The following is a 19,569-nucleotide window of genomic DNA, read 5'->3' on the forward strand; positions in this document are numbered from 1 at the left end:
TTTGTATCTGTGGCTGAGGAACTGGTAGTCTCAAAATGGAAACTGTACTATTTTGTCATCTGTATAAGAGGGACTCCCTTCTGCTAGGTACAAATGCAATGCTGAGTCTAGGCCCTGTGTGACTGGGTGGTTATCTTCCTCGTGCCAACTGTCCATTTGTTCCTATGTCTTATTTGGGGTAGGTAGCCTTGAAATTGAAGTCTTGTTGTGTCATGGATAAACAATGTCTGCACACACTTAGAAAACATGAACACTGTATGGGTTACACTTAAACCTCAGTGTCAATAAGCTATCAGAGGGTCCTGCACACATTTGCCATTTTTACTATTCCTGGCAAGCTGTGAAAGGGCCTATACTCATCCCTGGGCCTAGTTTCTTCCCAAGGTTTGATTCTGTGGCATTTTGTGGTGCTTGCTTCCAGTTGTGGGGTTCCAAGTTTAGTTTTTTTGTCTGGTCCTTAGACCTTGAGGTTAGACCATGCCTCTTGTGCTTAATGATCTTCATATAATAGGTTTAAGGACCCTGTGAGGTCTGTGACCCAGCCCCACCCCCCATGCCCAGTACTCATAAAATATGACTTCAAGGCCCATTTGTGATTAGAAGGTGTCAAGACTTAACTGCCATTTTGGAGTCTCATGGGAAGTTGTTGACCTTTTCTCCTTCAGAGGAGGTTGGAGGAAGAAACCCTGAAAGAAGGGTCCCTTGGCATTCTTGGTGGAACACTGCCATCAAGCAAAATTGTTTTCTTGCTTCTGCCAACACATCAGTGTGCTTTTTCTCAGCAGGTCTAGGGGTGAGGGAGTACGGAATAAATGGGGACTATGTTCCAAAGACAGAACCAAAGGGGCTTCCTGTTATCCCAGTTTAGTTAATGAGTGAGGGCCTCACCATTGCCAGCCCCTGGGCTTGTACCCCAGAGCAATCATCACAGCGACACAGAAATTGCAGGCTAGGATACTGGGTGGCAGCCATGTCTGTCAGGGTGTGCCCAGGAGTCAGTGGCCTTGGAGCAGGTATGTGAGCAACCTGCTTGTGATTCTCTCATATCCTCCTAGCATCCAGGAGCAGAGTCTGTCTGTAGGCACGTGGTTGCAACAGGGTCCCCAGCTTCTTGACAGTTTTTGAACTCTCAACTGTATTTGCTTCTATCAGACTCGACCTTTGAGGCTCTTATCTCTGTTCATGGACTTGGGGGACCAACAGAAATGCCACGAAGAGGTCATTCGTCTGTCTGACAGACCTTCAGTCCTTCTTTCCTTTCTTCCTCCCTCCCTCCAACTCTCCCTTATTTTGTTCCTTCCTTCTCTCCTTCTTCCCTCACTCCCTGCCTCCCAATTCTGATTCCCTCAGCTGTTCCTCTCTGCTTCCTTTCCTCCCTGTTGCTCCTTGTTTCCATCTTTTCTGTGTTTTGACTTTTTTTCTTTCCCTTTGTGCTTTTGCTCTCTCCAGGAATTCTGCACTGAGAGCCCATTGTCCTTTACTTATGAGCTTAGAGTTCACCAAGAAAGCCAGGACCCCAGCACAATCCAACTGTATGGGAAATAACTGCAAGGATAGGACTCAGGTAGAGCATTCTTGTCGTGTGAGACAACTGAGCATGTAAGAGAAAAGAGGAGCAAAGCCCTTCCTTAGGTTGGTTCTGAGTCAACACGAAGGTAGGTGTGAGACAAGAAAGGTGCCATGAGGACTGATTTCAATGCCAGTGCCTCATTGGCCAAATACACTAGCTATAAAATGGACTTAAAGCATGTTACCCCTCTTGGAGGCTTCATTTTCCTAGGTCAACTTGCTCAGGAGTGCCAGAGAATATCCAGGATCAAGATCAAGAAAGCTCCCCCCATACACGTAGTCTGTGATGGCTGCCAAAAATGGGAAGCAGGTCTGTCATCAACCAGAAAAAATATGGGTAGAGCCAGGTCCAACATTAGCAAGTAGTAGAAGATGACTATGCTTTTGCTGCACTTGATGGTATGCTGGTGTGTGTATTTGCATGTAAGAGAGGTCATTCTGAGGGTGTCAGCTGCAGAGAAGAAAGGTCATTGAAGGTCCAGGTGGCATGGCAAATCATCCCACCTCTAGTGGGCATGGAAAACAGACCTAAGTTCAAACATAGAAGGGCTGTTGATCTGAAGTTAAAGCCCTTAGACGTGGCCCTCAGCTGAAGCACAGGTGGGCGAGAGCTGGGATCATAGAGGTGTGACAACTGGTTGTCTGCTTTTGGCAGGGTACCTGGGGCCTTTGGCTGGAAAGTTTGCAGACAGTTCCAGAACCAGTCCATAGTTTTGAGTGGTCTCAGCCAGTGAGAAGTCGGAGCAGACCAGTCACAGGGGAGTTCAATTACAGTCATCAAAAGTGTTCCTTCAGCTGCCACCTGGTAGAGATGGAGAATGTAAAAGTTCTGGCAGGGTTGTCTGGAGGAAAAGGGATTGAGTCCTTTTTTTTTCTGGGCAGTCCAGACTTTCTCAATAATGAAGGTGGCCTCTAGAGTCTCAATCACCAATGCTCTATGGGTCATACTTGTCCCTTAGTGTCAAGATGCCAACTTAGGGTCCTGAACACGTGTGCCAGCTAGAGTGTGCCTGGCAAGATGAGTGGTGCTGTATTCAGCTCTAGGAACAATTTCTAGCCTAGATTTTGTTTCTGTGTTTTCTCCTGAATCCTCCATTTAATGTCAAGGTTCCCCATTTAGTTTTTCTGTAGAACTCTTATGCCTTTGTGGAGATTCAAGAGGCTAATGTTGAGTTCTGCCACCTTGGAGTTTAGTGGAATGATTTTTTATTTTTACTCTGTGAACGGTGGGGTGCAACACTGCCATCAAGCAGAATGACTTTCCTATTCCTGTGAACACCTCAGTGTGCTGTTTCTCAGCAGGTGTGAAGGTAGAGTGAGGATACTGGGAGCCTCTGGTCCCAAGACTGAAATGATGGGCTCTCAGGCTAGCTTGCTAGTCCTAGAGTAAGCTGGGGTTCACATGACCCATGTTGGCCCCAGCCAGTGCCGTCCTCTGAGTATGGCTAGGCTCCAGAGCAATATATTCACCTACATAGGAAGTAGAGGCATTGAAATCTTGTGGCAGCCATGTATGTCTGGGTGGGGAGAGGTTCTCTGCTCAGGAGTCAGCACTTGGGGTGAAGATATGTGGGAAATTTGCAATGCCATCCTAACATCAGAGAGGAGAGTCTACCCAAGTGCCTGTAGGAACAACAGGATCCCTCATCCTTTGGGTTTGCATTTTTTTGGCTCCCAAATTAACAACCCCTCATTTCTTAGAGTCAGAGTCTGGCCTCTAATACAAGCCCTTAAATAATATATGTACAAGTAATATTTTATGGACTAAGAAGGTTGTGTTTATATATTTAGGTCAACAACGAAAGAGGCCAAAAATTTGAGTGCTGGGAAGCAGAGAATAATGTGACCTGTTAGAGGGAGCGTGGGAAGGAGAAAACTATTTAATTACATTTTAATTTCAAAAAATTAAGAAAAGTAATATTTTTGAAGATTGCCCTAATCAGTCTCTGGAGTCACTGTGACTCTGGGTGTGGTAAACTGAAGAGTATCTATGAGGTCAATATCCACTTATGTCAGTGCCAAAGCAAAGTACTTACTTAGCAAAATGAATGTCAGATTTTTACTGACTTACTATGTGACTTAGAAATCAAAATGAAGCGTCTTAACTCATGAGAGTTGACAGCTGGTAACTCACTGGGAATGTTCCTCACTTTTTACATTGATTAAAACAAAACAAAACAAAAACAAACCAATGAAACATGAAGATAGGGGTCTTATTATGTAATTCTGGATGATCTGGAATTCACTATTGTAGACCAGGCTAGCCTCAGACTCATAGATCTAGGTGCCTCTAAAATCCTAGGATTAAAGGATACCACAGCCATCAATAAAGGAGAAATCTTAAAGGAAGTGCCTTATTCATTAAATTAAAAAAAAAGAAGAGCTTGGTGTCCTGAGAAATAGACCATATATTTTTCAATCAGTCCTTGCTTTTTTCCTGGCCAACTGTCTCTTTCTACGTCATTTCTAACTTTCTTCCCTCCTTCCCTCCTTCTCCCTTTCCTACTTTCCCCTTCTCTCCTTCCCTCTTCTGTCCTTCCCTTCCTCTCTCCCTCTCTGAAGGTTGACGTGCTCACCTTGTTGTCTCTGCTTCTTTTTCTGTCTCTCCTTGCTTTCTCTCTTCTCTGTGTTTTGAGTCTCTTTGTTCCCTTTATACTTTTAATGTCCTTCCAGAGTGCTGTACCTATCAACAGCCTAAGGTTCATCATTAAAGCCAAGCCTTCAACATGGAACAAGCCTACGGGAGATAGCTGCAATGATGGCATGAGGGTGGGGCATCTTGGTTGGCTTAGCCAAGTGGTGTATAGCAGGAAGAAACAGAAGGCAGTGTCCTTCTTTAGGGTGAATCTGAATAGAGACAACCACAGTCAAACAAGGAAGGAAAAAATCAGAGGAAAGGTACCATGTGGCCATGGTGCCTCCCTGTGTGAAGCCTTTAGCTGCAAAACAGACTCACGGGCAGGTCACCACTCTGGAAAGATTCTCTGTGCTAGGCCACCTTGCTCAAGACTCTCCGAGAATATGCAGGGTAAAAGCCCAAGGTCAAGATTGGCTGTCCCTTATTGAACTGCAAGGCTCAGGTTCTCCTTGAAATGATTATGAATTGTGTGTGTGTGTGTGTGTGTGTGTGTGTGTGTGTGTGTGTGTGCCTGTCTACTGCATTAGAAGCAAAGCCATAAAGGATGCAGAAGTAATGGCAGAGTACACTGCCAGTGTAGTAGGTATGATAGACAGCCCTAAGTTTAAAGCATGAATGGCTATTGGTCTGAAGTGTAAGCCTTTTAGGGACAGTACACTCAGCAGAAGTTTAGGTGGGAACATCTGGCAGGAAGTGCAGACAACACAGAGATGTGGAATCCATTCCTTTAAGTTGGTGAGTACCTATGCTTGTGACATGCTGGCCTGGACTTTGGCTGTAAAGTACATGGAAGGAAATAGTTGGCCTGGAGCCAATAAGAAGTCAGAGCATCAAGGCACATGAAACCTTAGTGCCATCCTCATCCTAAGAAGGACATTCTCAGCTTGAGGTCAGTACAGATGGAGACTTTGAAAGTACTGACAATGCTCCTCTCTGAGAAAGGAAAGAGGTCTTTTTCTGCTAGGCAATACAGAAAGTCGCAACAAGGAGGAGGACTGCCTATGCAATCTCAGTCCTTCAGGATAGGAAGGCTTCCTGTTGCATAGTTAAAAACATTTCTCAAGGGAAAATGTTAATTTTGCAATAATTCAGCAAGGTCTAGCCTCTATGAATACATGGGGCATGGAATCTACATTATGTTGAGACAGAGAGAGAGAGAGAGAGAGAGAGAGAGAGAGAGAGAGAGAGAGAGAGAGAGAGAGAGAGTGACCACTGGTAGTCGTAGACAGCCAGAAAAACAAATTTGTTTTCCAACACCTACACTCATATAGTCCTGAGCCATGTGTTCAGATCCCTGGGGGAACATATGAAGGAAAGTTGTGTTTCTGAGTTTGTCCCAATTCTGCCACAAGTGACTACCTGATGCAGGGGTGCTGGTGGTCTGGTGTGGTGTTGACAACCTGGCAGAAGTAGTAGAACTAGAATCTCTGGAATGTGTGTAGATGCCTCTCGGTCTATGTAAATTTCATTAGAGAGCTTTCCTTTGCTGCCTGGAGAGACGCAGAAATGGGTAGGTGGCTGGCTGGATGTACCTGATAAAGAAAGGTACATATACAAAAATAATTCTGCACCTTTTGCAGACAGGAAACAGTGGGGAAATAATAGTTGAAAATGAATGTGTGGATTAATAACAGTGATTGAGTACAAGTAGTCAGATCATAATGGAAGCTGGACAAGTCCAAAGAAATGATTTAGATTCCCAGCCCAAGGCCTACTAGGCAGAGAGTACTTCGGATGGAGGAAAGGTTCTTCTTTTGAAATTTTCTTGGTCAGAAATCAGGATCCGGTGGAGCCCTAATGTTGCTGGTCCTATGGCATGTGTGTGTAGGTGACATCTCCCTTGTGCAAACTGCCCACGTTCCTCTGTCCTATGTGCTCTCCCAGTCAGGAACCTGGTGTGTGAGTGTGAGAAGAGGGTGGGGCAGCCTTGTAGTAGAAGCTGGCTTGTGGAATGACTATAATGTCTGCACACCCGCAGGAGGACTTGGCACTCTATGGGTTACCCAGACACCCAGCTTCAAGATTCCCCCTGAGTGCCATGGACATGAGGGTCAGTTAGCTTCTTCCTGGCAGGATATAAGGGTTGTGCTCAGCCCCATGTCCAGTTTCTGCCCAAGATTTTCTTTCTGTGCATTCTACTGACTCATGCTTCTCATTTGAGGGTTCCCAATTCAGTTTTTCTGTAGGATCCTTAGTCCTTGAGAACATGTCATGTACTTGTGTTGGAGTAGGATTATGGAAACTCTGAGGTATGTGACCTGCCAGACAATATCCATAGAGTAAGATTCTGAGTCTTCAAGGCCAGTATCTGGCTAAAAGAGTCCAAGATTGAACTCACCCATCTTGGAATCCAATGGCATATTGTTTTACTTTTATTATTATTAGTTTTTGTCAGAAAAGGGCAGAGGGAGATGCCTAGGAAACCTGGTACCTTGATCATGTTGCTGGCGCACTGCCCTCAAGTGGTGGTTCTTCACAATTCCCACCAACACCTCAGTGTTCTTTCTCTCAAAAAGTGAGGTGAGGAGTTGAATGAAGAATTCATTGGGAAATCTGGTCCAAAGAGTAAAGGAACAGGGGTTTCAGTTAGCCCACTCCAGCTAACAGGTGACCACCTCACCATTGCCAGAGGCTTGCTGTACTGCAGAGCAACAACCATAGCTACACAGGAAATCCCGGCTTGAATTTCCTGTGGCAGCCATGTTTGTCATGGTGGGGAGGGGCTCTCTACCCACGAGTCAGCAGCCATAGTGCAGATGTGTACAAAGCTTCCAAAATCAGAGACAAGTTGAGCACCGGTGAGTTTATGTTCCCCTTCTTCTTGATTATTTTTTGAACTTCACCTGTACTTACCCCTCAAGTTCTGAAATAGACACTGTCCTTGGGATCCTGGACTCTGTACATGGGCTTGAAGGTCTCCAGAAATATTACCAAGAATTTAGCTATTTCTCAGTCAGTCCTTCTTTCATTTCTTCATTCCCTTCTTTCTCCCTCTGTCCATCATCACTGCATCCCTTCCTTCTTTCCTATGCTCCTTTTCCACTCCCTCCATTGCTGCTGACATCCACAGTCTGCTCTCTGCTTCATGGTCAGTTGCTTCCTGGTGTCTTTCCTGAATTTTGACTTCCTTTCTGTTTCCTTATAATCTCCTGTCCTTGGGAGGGCTTCAGTTCCAGTTCAGTGTTCTATAACTCTCAGTCAGGTGTTCAGCATCAAAACCAGGTTCCCTGCAAAATTTGTGGTGTAGGGAATAAACTCGAGTGGTTTGCAGGCATTAGGGGGTGAAATGCAAGTGGGCATCTTTGTCATGTGAGCCAATGAATGAGCAGGAAGAAGAAGGTGAAGGCCAAGTCCTTCTTTAGTAGGAATCCCAGTCAACAAGGAAGGTAGATGTGAGACAGGAGAGCTGCCATGTGGACTGCTTTCACTACCAGTGCCTCCTTGACTAATCCCACTGGCTGCAAGACTGTCTTATAAGGAGGTCACCACTCTTGGAGACCACTCCTTCCTAGCCACCTTGCTCAAAGTCCCATAAAATTCCTGGTTAAATCTTAGGTAACATTTTCTCTCCCATTGCTGACTGCCCTAAGTGGGAAGCAGGTTTGAATCTAACCAGTGGAATTATGGGTAGAGCAGGTACCTCTTTGGCAGTTGGTAAATTGGCTATGGTTCACTAAAGTTTAAGGTGGTATATGTGTGGGTTTGTATGTTAAAAGGGTTTACTCTGCAGAAGAATCATGACCATAGTGGTTCAGACACCATGGTGGCAGAGTATTTTGTATCTACTAGTTCTTGAAGGTTGATGGTTTGAACTGTAAGCTCTTTATGTACCCAGGCCTCAGGACAGGTAGGTGCATTTATCCAGAAATCCTGGCATTGTAGGGGAGCGAATATAGTCTTTTCATGAGGTAGGTATCTTTGTCTGTGATATGCTTCATGGGACTCTTGTCTAGAAAATAGATATGTTGAAGATGCCAGGAGCAGTGCATATGAGTGGGTGACCTCAGGTCAGTGAGAGGTCACATCATGCCAGTCACAAAGGGTTCAATATCCATCGTTAAAATGCTCCTTTATCTGGAGCTTTGCAGAGATGGAGAGTTTGAAAGCTCTATTGGGACTTTCTGGAATTAAAGGGGAAGAGTCCTTTTTGTCTGGCAGTATAGAAAGTCTCAATTATGAGGAAGTTGGTTTCTGGAAGTTCGGTCTTATATTCTCTGTACGTCAGTCTTGAGTCCCCAGTCAAGTTGACAGCTGAGGGTCCTCCATACACGCGCCATCTAAAATGTTTCTGGTGGATATATGGGGTACTTTGCTTAGCCCTAGAACCAGTCTGTACCCAATAATTCATTTCTGTGGCTTCTATTGACTCATGTATATAGTGAGGAGACTTCTAAATTAGTTTTCCTGTGTGCCTCTTATGCCTTGAGAGAGGGCCCTGACCTTGTGGAAGAGTGTCTCAGTGCAGTGAAACAGAGTAGGGCAGATCTCAAGGGTAAGGTTCCACGACCTATACCTGGCAAAAGTGGCCAGGATAGAACTCCATTACCTTGAAGTAGCATGGCATGTCGTTTGCTGTTCTCTATCTTTTTATATGAATCTATCTAGTTCTCGCTCCATCTATTTCTATCTCTATCTCTCGATCTTTCTCTGTCATCTCTTTTCAGCATCTCTAGCATCATAATCCATCATATCTCTCTGTTATCTCTGTGTCATCTCTATTACTTAACTCTACCATCTCTGTCATCACCTTTTCATATTCTCTCTCTATCATCGCTTTTTCTATCATCTCTTTCTCTATCATCGACCTACACTCTCTTTCCCTATCATCACTGTCCTCTATATCTATCATCTCTCTCTATCATCTCTCTCTATCCTCTCTTTCTCTATCATCTCCATCACCTCCTTCTCTATCATTTCTATTATATCTTTTTCTACCATCTCTTTCTATCTCTTTCTCTCTTGCTCTCATTCAAGGCAGGACAGAGGGAGCAGCCCTGGTAAAAGTATACCTTGGCAATGTTTCTCCCCCCACTGGAATCCCAAAGAAAGCAATGTTTTTTATCTAATATGGCCATCCATCAGAACTGTGTTGCTGCTTTTGACAAAACCTCAATGTGATTTATCTCAGCAAGTCTGGGGTGAGAGGATGAGGAATGCCTGGGACTCTGGCCCAAATACAGAAATGAAGGGGGCTCCAAAGGACTGTGGCAGGTAGAGTTCCATCCAGAGCCTGTCATCCAAGGGTTCACTAACAAAACTAAGTACCCAATATAGCCCACAGATATAGGTAATAACTAGAGATATGGGGATCAGGTCAGGTATCTTTGTGTTGTGATTCAAATGAGTATGTAACAGCGAGGAATGGAAGGCAGTGTCTTTTCTTAAGGTGAATTTGAGTAGAGACAGCCACAGTCAAGCCAATGTGAGCTACAAAGGAGGCCCCTTTGACTGATTTCACTGCCAGAGCCTGCTTAGCAAAACTAACTGTACTGTAAAAACTTACATAACTTGCATACAAGCAAGTCACTGCTCTTAAAGGTGTCTCTTTCCGTAGCTACCTTGCTTACCTGTCCCAGAGAACACCCAAGGTCAGTTTAAGAAAGGTCCCCCTCCACCTTTGTGATGACTGTCCCTCCAGTGCAATATTTGGTAGAACAGAACCCAACTTTGGCATGTGGTGAGAATGAGATTTCCTTTACCTAACGGGGAGTTGGCAGGAAAGTATGTATGTGGAAGGTGCCAGGACTGATGTTGCCTCAGACTAGGGAAAAATTGGAGCAGGTCTGTCCCAAAGGCGCTCAATTGCCAGCATGAGAAGGGCTCCCTCAGATGGACATCTCACTAATATGTAATTAATATAACCCATAAATATAGTAAAGGAGTATGTGGAGGCCCTGACAGGGCTGTCTAAAGGGAAAAGGGGCAATAGTCTTTTTCATTAGAATGAAGAGAAATTCTCAACAATTGAGAGAGTCCTGTGGAGATGCATTCCTTAAGTACAGGAAGGCTTCTTGTTGGGGAGTGAAAAGTATTTCCCAATGCATGATGGTGATTCCCTGGGAATCTACATGTCTTGGGTTTTTTAAATTGCTGTGAAGAAACACCATGACCACAGCACCTCTTACAAAGGAAACATTTAATTGAGGTGGTAGCTTACAGTTTCAGAGGTTCAGTCCATTATCATTATGACAGGGAACATGGCAGCAACCAGACAGTTGTGGTGCTGGCTACATGCTCACCAGAGGCAGCAGGAAGTTGACACACTGTCTTGAGAAAAAGACCTCAAAGCCTTCCAAACCATGACATATTTCCTCCAACAAGACCACATCTGCTCCAACAAGGCCACACCTCCTAATAGTGTCATTCCCTTTGGGGACCATTTTCTTTCAAACCACCACATTCTACTCCCTGATCCCCAAAGGGTTATAGACATATAATGCAAAAATGCATTCAAGAAATTCCCATAGTCTATAACTTATTTCAGTGTCTGAAGTATAATGTCTATTCTGAGATACATGACAATATCTTTTAAAATTTCTTTATTTAAATAACATTTTAAAATTTATTTTATATACCAGCCAGTTTCCCCTCCCTCCTCTCCTCCCATCCTCTCCCCTTTCCTATTTATCCTCCTCCCCATCCATTCCTCCATCCATATTCAGAGAGGGGCAGGCCTCCCATGGGCTTGCATAAAGCATGACACAATTCAGGTAGTTCCAAGATTCTCCTCTTATGTTGAGGCAGAGTGAGGTAATCCAGTATAGGGAACAGGTTACTAAAAGCCAGCTAAGTGCCTGGGAGTAGTCCTGGTCCCACTGTTAGAAGCCTTGCTAAGAGACAAAGCTACACATTTGTCACACACATGAAGAAAGCCTAGGTTGGTCCCATTCAGGCTCCCTAACTGTTGTTCCAGTATTCATGAGCTCTTGCAAGCTCAGGTCCTCTGTCTCTGTGGGTTCCCCCATCATGAACCCCATGGCTGGTATAACCCTCCTCCCTTTCTTCCGCGAGTCTCAGTGCAGTGCTCGACATGGCAATCTTTTAACAGTAATCAGCTGTAAAAATCAAAAATAAAAAATCAGAACACATGCTTCTAACTTATAATGTCACAGGATATGCATTACAACTCCAAAATGCAGGGAAGGAAGCATAGCATTGCAAGGAAATACTGGGCAAAAAACAAGACCAAAAACCAGCCGTGCAAACTCTAAACTCTGCATCTCCATGTATGATGCCAAAATGCTCTTCAGGTCTCCAATTCCATTCAGATGTGTTGACTGTAACACACTTCTTCTCGGGGAGGGGGGGAGGTTGGGTGGTTCTACTCCTGGTTAGCAGCTCTCCTCAGCAGATATCCCATGAATCTGTCATCTCCAACATCTTTGGTTATCCAAGGCTTCATCTTCACAGCTTCATGCAGTGACCTCCCTACTAGGCCTCCATTCAGGGACATCCCTGACACATGCCTGGCCTCAGGTCCATAAATCCTTTCTTCCTTTCTTCTACTTTTAACTCTAAAGCTAGAACCACAAGGTTGAAGCTGCCAAATTCTGTTGCTTGCTGGTACTGGAACATATCCCCTTTGCTTAATTACATGATCACCAGCTTTCTGTTTTCCTTCGCTGCCTAAGCTTGACTGTCACTTAGACCAGACTGGCCTCAAGCTCAGAGATCTGCCCAATTTTATTCCTTTGAATACCTTTTGGGTTACTTCCTGCTGGCAGTGGAGTTTGATTGTATAAAGAACAAGTAAGACATTTCCTTCTAATTTCTTTGGCTTGTTGCCATGCGATGGAAAATTCTTTTTTAAAAACCTTTGCTATTGATATGATGGTCTTTATTAAAATTTTGAGGCTTCCAGCAGATTTCCAATCAATAATTAATCGATTTTTTCATTCCCTTGTGCTAGAGGACATGGCAGACCTATATGGGACCAGATGTGTGTTATATATGGGATGATTCCTATTCCTGATTATTTCTTGTAACTTAATAAATAAAAAAGCCAATTCTGTATCATCTGGTATAAATTCAGCAGTTTCTATATTAAAAACAACTCTTTCTGCATATTGCAAATCAGTAACTATGCTGAGAGGTTTCATAAAATCCATTAATACCATGAGAATAACATATAATTTTGAATTTTAGACAGAAGCATAAGGGCTTAGATCTACTTTACTTAAATTTTCTGATTTGTAACCTGCCCTTCATGATTTATTTACATCAGTATAGGATGTTGGGATGCCAAATATTGATGTTCTCTTTACAATGTGAGGAAGAATACATGTAGTTCTTTATATAAATTGAATTGTCTTGCTTTGGGATGTTTGTTGTTAATCTCTCCCAAAAAGTTACTGCAAGCTCTGTGCCAAGGGTTCACTTTCTTCCAATAGTTTGGCTATTTCATCATTATTAAAAGGTACTACCATTTCTGATGGTTCTATTCCTGCTTATTGATGAAGTCTCAATTTTCCTTTTAGAATCAGCTCAGAGAATTTTTCTACATGTTTTTAATTTTTTACTCAGTTTATGTGGTCCAAAGATCCATTCTAAGAGAATATCTTTCCTCTGTATTAAAATTCCTGTAGGATGATGTTTAGAGAGTAATATGACAAGAATGAAGTTAAGCTTCAGGTCCACATGATCAATATGTGCATCTTGTAATTTTTCTTCTATCAAAACCAATTCTCTCCCAACTTCAGCTGATAGTTTTCTGGGACTATTTAAGTTCTTTTCACCTTCAAACTTTTGAACAAATTACTCAGTTCATCAGAATTTACTGTAATAGTGGGTCATAGATAGAAAATGTCTCCTACCAATTCTTGAAAGTCGTTAGACACCTGTCATTGATCTATCCTTATTTGTAACTTTTGAAACTAATTTTTATAAGCTATCTTATAGCCTAAAGAGTTAGTAGAATCTCCTCTTTGTATTTTTTGTTCAGGAGCAATTTGTAATCTCTAACAAGGCAAATTTTTTTGACTTCTTCAACATTCTTTCTATAGTATCTACATTTCAATCAGATAGTAAGATGTCATTGAAGAAATTGCTTACATATCATTTCCAACAACTGTCATAACAAATATTGGCACAGGGTGGGGCTATTTAACATTACCTGTGGATGAATCTTCTATTGATATCTCTTAGCAGGCTAAGAATTATTTAAGTAGGTACCATGAAAGCCAATTGTTCTCTGTCTTTTTCTTGTAAAGGTATAGTGAAGAAACAATCTTTTAAATCAATAACTATAAGAGGCCATCTTTTAGGCAACAGAGAAGGCAAAGGAATTCTAGATTATACTTAGCTCATAGACTGAATCACCTTATTAATAGCCCTTAAATCTGTTACCATTCCCCAATCTCAAGATTTCCTTTTAATAACAAATACAGAAGAATTCCAAGGGCTGGTTGATTCTACCATATGCTGACTATTTGTCTGCTCCTGTTATACCTGTTCCAAGGTCTGCAGTTTCTCTGTTGTTATAGGCCATTGTGCAACTCATACAGCTTTGTCTGTCAACAATTTTAAATTTGGTGCCTTTGAAAAATCAGCAACTGTTGGGTCCTGTTATGTACAACCAGAATGGCCAGTGAATGTTCTTTGTAATACCTCCTAATAGTTTTCCTAGAAACTTAATTTATGATTTGTTTCTGAGATTGGGGGAATGTTAATCTGAGCATTTCATTGTTGGAACTAAACAAATTTCCACAAATTCATTGCTATGTTAGCCACATACGGCTTTAATTTTCTTCTCTGTCCTTCTGTCCCTATACTTTTGACCCATCTCATGCTCTGTTTTACCTAACATAAAGTTTCAATCCCCCAAACCTGAACACTTACCTCCTGAAGAGGCTAAATGGATGCAAGATTCTGGTGCAATTATTGTTAAATCTGCTCCTGTGTCTACCAGACCTTCAATGACAGCGTCATTTATTCATATTTTTAATTTTGGTCCTTGTTCATTTATAGAAGCTTGCCAAAATACTCACTATGGTTTCTCCTGAATTTTTTGTTTTCTCTCCTATAGCTGTTCTACTATCCAGAGCAGCATGGTTTCATACAATAGGCATTACATTCTTTAATTGCGCTGGAAAGTAGTTTCCTCCATGATGATAGGAAATGACTGAACCAAATTTGACGTGACAACCTGCAAGAGGCCCCTGAAGGAGTTCCTTGATGGCAGAGGTTTGCCTTGAATGTTCCTTGTTGATCTACATTCATTAGTCCAATGCTGGCTTTGCCACACCGCCTGCATAATCCAGAAGAGTGGGGAGTTCTGATGGATTATGCTTAGAAAAAAACATTGTTTCTAGTAACGACCTGCTTACAATTCCTTTGTGTCTTTATTTACCACAGTTGAAACACTTGACATTTTGATTTTTCTCCAAATCTCTGGAAATCAACACTCCTATCCAACGATCATCACGAAAAATCTGAGAAGGCAGCTGAATCCTTGGGAAGGTATGTGTTATATTTAAAGCTACAGTCACTCAATAGATTGTGACTTGAAATATAATCTAAATGGTCTATGTATCAATTAAAGTGAAAGAGAGCCATTACTGGGGAGGTTACGTTAGACTACCGTCTAGTCCTCCTGGGTGAGTTTACTTCGTTTTGTTCTAGAGTTTTCCGGTGTTATGCTAAATGTATGGGATTCTTCCAGGTTTTTTATGTAGGCACTTAGTACTATGAAATTTCCTCTTAGCATTGTTTTCGTCATGTCCCATGAATTTGGGTATGCTGTATAGTCATTTTCATTAAATTTTAGAAAGTCTTTAATTTCTTTCTTGAACCATTGGTCATTCAGGTGAGCATTGTTTAATTTCCATGTTTTTGTGGGTCTTCTGAAATTAGTGTTGCTAATGAATTCTAATTTTAAGCCATAGTGATCTGATAATATGAATGGGGTTATTCCATTTGTTTTAATCTGTTGAGGTTTTCTTTGCAACAGAGTATGTGGTCAATTTTAGAGAAGGATTCATGAGGTGCTGAGAAGAAGGTATATGCTTTTATGTTTGGATGGAATGATCTACAGATGTCGGATAAATTCATTTGAATCGTAACATCTGTTAGTTCCTTTATTTCTCTGTTAGTTTTCTGCCTGGTTGACATGTCCAGTGGTGAGAGTGGGGTGTTGACGTCTCACACTCTTAGTATGTGGGGTTTAATGTATGATTCCAGCTTTAGTAGTGTTGTTGGTTTTTTTGTTTTTGTTTTATTTTTGTCAAATGAGACTGCCCTTGTATTTGAGGTATAAATTTGCAGTGTTGAGATTTCCTTTTGATGGATTTTTCCTGTGCCAAATATGAAATGTCCTTCATTCTGTCTTTTGATTGATTTTAGTTCAAAGTCTATTTTGTTAGATATTAGTATAGCTTACCAGCTAGTTTTTTAGGTATATTTAATTGAAAAAAAAATTCCCAACCTTTTACTCTGAGGCGATGTCTGTCTTTGAGATTGATGTATGTTTCATGTATTCCACAGAAGGATGAACTGTTTTTGTATCCAATCTGTTAGCCTGTGTTTCTTTATAGGCTAGTGAGTGCATTTACATTAAGGAACATTAATGACCAGTGATTGCTAGTTCCTGTTATTTTAGTGTTCATAGTTGGTGATGTTATTTATTCATTTATTCATTCATTTATTTTTTTGTTTGTTTTTCGAGACAGGGTTTCTCTATAGCTTTGGAGCCTGCCCTGGAACTAGCTCTTGTAGAGAGGCTGGCTTCGAACTCACAGAGATCTGCCTGCCTCTGCCTCCCAAGTGCTGTGATTAAAGGCATGTGCCACCACCACCAGGATTTGTCATGTTATTGTGTGTGCGTGTTTTTTTTCTTCTTTGGTATTTGCTGCTGTGAGATCATCTATTGCTTGTGATTTTGTGGATATAGCTGATTTCCTTGGGTTGGAGTTATTTTTATAATACTTTGTGTAGGACTGGTTTTGATTAAATCTGGTTCTATAATAGAATATTTGCTTTTTCTGTCTATGGTGATTGAAAGTTTTGCTGGGTATATTAGTCTGGTATAGCATCCATGGTCTCTTAATGTCTGCATAATGCTTGACCAGGAACTTCTTGCTTTCATTGTTTCCATTGAGAATCAGGTATAATGCTAATAGGTCTACCTTTATATGTTACTTGGTCATTTTCCTTTGCAGCTATTAATATTCTTTCTTTATTCTGTGTGTTTAATGCTTTGATTATTATGTGGTGAGGGAAGCTTTTCTTTTGGTCCAGTCTATTTGGTGTTATGGAAGCTTCTTGTATCCTCATATGCATATCATTCTTTAGATTGGTAATGTTTTCTTCTATGATTTTGTTGAATATATTTTCTGTGCTTTTGAGTTAAACTTCTCATTCTTCTACCCCTATTATTCTTAGTTTTGGTCTTTTCATGTTGTCTGATATTTCTTTTATATTTTGTGCTATGCTTTTGCTAGATTTAATGTTTTCTTTGACTGATGAGCCTATTTCTTCTATCGTATCATCAAAGCTTGAGATTCTCTCTTCCATCTCTTGTATTTTGCTATATGCTTGCATTTGTGCTTCCTGATCATTTTCCTATATTTTCCATTTCCAGATTTCCCTGGTACTATGTTTTATTTATTGTTTCTTTCCAGTTTTCAAATTTTGAATCATTTCTTTCCATTTTTCAATCAATCTGTTTGATTGCTTTTTCCTGGTTTTATTTAAGTTTTTCTTTTGTTTCTTCCATTTTCTTTTGATTGCCTTTTCCTTGATTTCTTTTTTTTCTCATTTTTTTTATTAAAAATTTCCATCTCCTCCCCTCCTCCTCCCCATTCCCTCCTCTCCCTTCTACCCATGCCAAGGAGCCATCAGGGTTCCCTTCACTATGTTAAGTCCAAGGTCCGCCCAGCTCCCCCTAAGTCCAGGAAGGTGAGCAACCAAACTGACAAGGCTCGCAGTGAGCCCATCCACGCTGTAGAGTTAGTGCCTGAACTGCGGCAGAGGGACCACCGACATTCCCCCCCCCCCCCCCCCCCCCCCACACACACACTTCCTGCTCTTCCTGCAGGTGTTATTCTCCCCGGATACTGCCTCTCTCTTCCTGTCCCTTCCCAGCTTGCACCCAGAACCCCTCCCCCCCTTCATCCTCCCATCTTTGGGGCCACAAAATCCCACAGCCCAGCCTGTTTGGGCGCCTGGACCAGGAATTGAGTGCACCCAGGTCAGTGGGAGGTCCCCTGCTCCAACAGCCTGCCTGCAGAAAGGTAGGCCCTTTGTCAGCGAGCTGCTTGGCCAACAAGGAAACCTGACTGTCTACCAGAAGGTCCATCATTCATTGGGGTGAGTGAGTGCCTGAACCGCGGCAGCTGCCCGGAGAGGGACCACCAATATTCCCCAAACCCCCCCACACACACACTTCCTGCTCTTCCTGCAGGGGTTATTCTCCCCGGATACTGCCTCTCTCTTCCTGTCCCTTCCCAGCTTGCACCCAGAACCCCCCCCCCCGCTTCATCCTCCAGTCTTTGGGGCCACAAAATCCCACAGCCCAGCCTGTTTGGGCGCCTGGACCGGGAATTGAGTGCACCCAGGCCGGTGGGAGGTCCCCTGCTTCATTAGCCTGCCTGCAGCAAGGTAGGCCCTTTGTCAGCGAGCTGCTTGGCCAGCAAGGAAACCTTGATTTCTTTGAGAGAATTTCTCATTTCCTCTTTAATGGCCTCAAACATTCTCCTAAAGTTATTTTTAGGTCAATTTCTTCTACTTCATCTGTATTGGTGTGTTCAAGTCTTGCTGTTTCTGCTGGTGTCATGTTGCTCTTTGTGGTATTAAGTATGCTCTTACCTTGTTGTCTACCCATCTTTTCCTCTGATTGGTATAGTTGGCACTATGCCTCTGGTGATTTCTCTTCCAGGTGCCAGTGGAGCCAAGGTTCAGATGGTTGCTCCTCATAGTGGAGTCAGGGCCATGATTTCAGTCACTTCAGAGGTGTCTTGGCATTCCCTGAGGTCACTTGGCATTCCTGTAAGTCACTCAGCACTCCTAAAGGTCTCTCTGAAATCCAGGAGGTCATTCAGGCCTGCTTCCACAGATGTTGCTCACTTGGGCCTGCTCTCAAGGAGGTTGTTGGCTTGGGGCTGCTCCCATGGAGGTTCCTGGCTCTGGTCTGCTCCCATAGAAGTCACTGGTCCCACAGAGGTTGCTGGCTCACATTTGCTCCCTTGCAGGTCTCTTGCTCATACCTGTTCCCACAGATGTTTCTGGCTTGGGCCTGCTCTGGAAAATGTCTGTGATTTGGTCCCAGTCGTATGGAGGTCACTGGCTTGAGTCTGATCCCACACAGGTCACTGGCTCAGGCTTGGGACCCGTTCTGCCGAGGTTGCTGGCTTAAGCCTGTTCCCAGAGAGTTCAGTCCTCTCCTGGCTCAGGCCTGCTCCTGCAGAGATCGCTTGCTGGGACCCAGTCCTGTGGAGGCCTGGGAGGTTGCTCACTCATACTTGCTCCTGTGGAGGTTGCTGGCTCAGGCCTGCTCTGGCGGAGGTCATTGGCTCCTAGAGGCAACAAATTCTTAAGACATTCAGGAAATCTGGGACACCATGAAAAGACAAAACCTAAGAATAATAGGGATAGAAGGAAGAATACCAGTTCAAAGACACATAAAATATATTCAACAAAATCATAGAAGAAAATTTTCCCAACATTAAGAATATGCTCATGAAAATACAAGAAGCTTACAGAACACCAAATAGACCTTCAAAAATGTCCCCTTGCCACATCATAATCAAAAACTAAACAGATAGCATAAAGAAAGGATATTAAGGAAAGGAAATATTAAGCAAAGGAAAAATGTCACATGCCATATAAAGGCAGACCTATCAGACTTACCCTGGACTTCTTACTGGAGACTAGGAAAGCCAGAAGGTCCTAAATAGACATTTTGCAGAGACCACAGATGTAAATCCAGACTACTATACCCAGCAAAGCTTTCAAGCACCAAAGTGGGAGAAAACAAGATATTCCATGACAAAACCAAATTGAAACAATACCTATCTATAAATCCAACCCTACTTCTAGTACTAGAAGGAAAATTCCAACCCAAGGAAGTTAACTGCACTCATGAAAACACAGACAATAGATAAGTTCACACCAGCAAATCCCAAAGGTGGGAAACACACAACGCAGTACCACCACCACCAATAAACCCTCCAAATAACAGGAATTAACAATCACTGGTCATTAATATCCCTTAGTATCAACGGACTCAATTTGCCTATAAATGACACAGTCGAACAGAATAGATAAAAAAGAAACAGGACGCATCCTTCTGCTGCATGCAAGAAACACACACCTCAATTTCAAAGACAGACATTACCTCAGAGTAAAGGGTTGGGAAAAGATTTTTC

At 42.6% G+C, this 19,569-nt stretch overlaps 1 long non-coding RNA gene across 1 annotated transcript in view; it reads left to right on the forward strand.

Annotated features, from left to right (window-relative positions):
• The window catches only part of LOC119805560, a 52,192-nt gene that overhangs the window by 17,963 nt on the left and 14,660 nt on the right, over positions 1-19,569 (forward strand). The window contains exon 4 of the long non-coding RNA XR_005283914.1: positions 14,561-14,665. This is a non-coding gene — a long non-coding RNA (uncharacterized LOC119805560). The remainder of the gene's footprint in view (positions 1-14,560; positions 14,666-19,569) is intronic.

Source organism: Arvicola amphibius, chromosome X (genome assembly GCF_903992535.2).
Source record: "Arvicola amphibius chromosome X, mArvAmp1.2, whole genome shotgun sequence".
NCBI lineage: Eukaryota > Metazoa > Chordata > Mammalia > Rodentia > Cricetidae > Arvicola > Arvicola amphibius.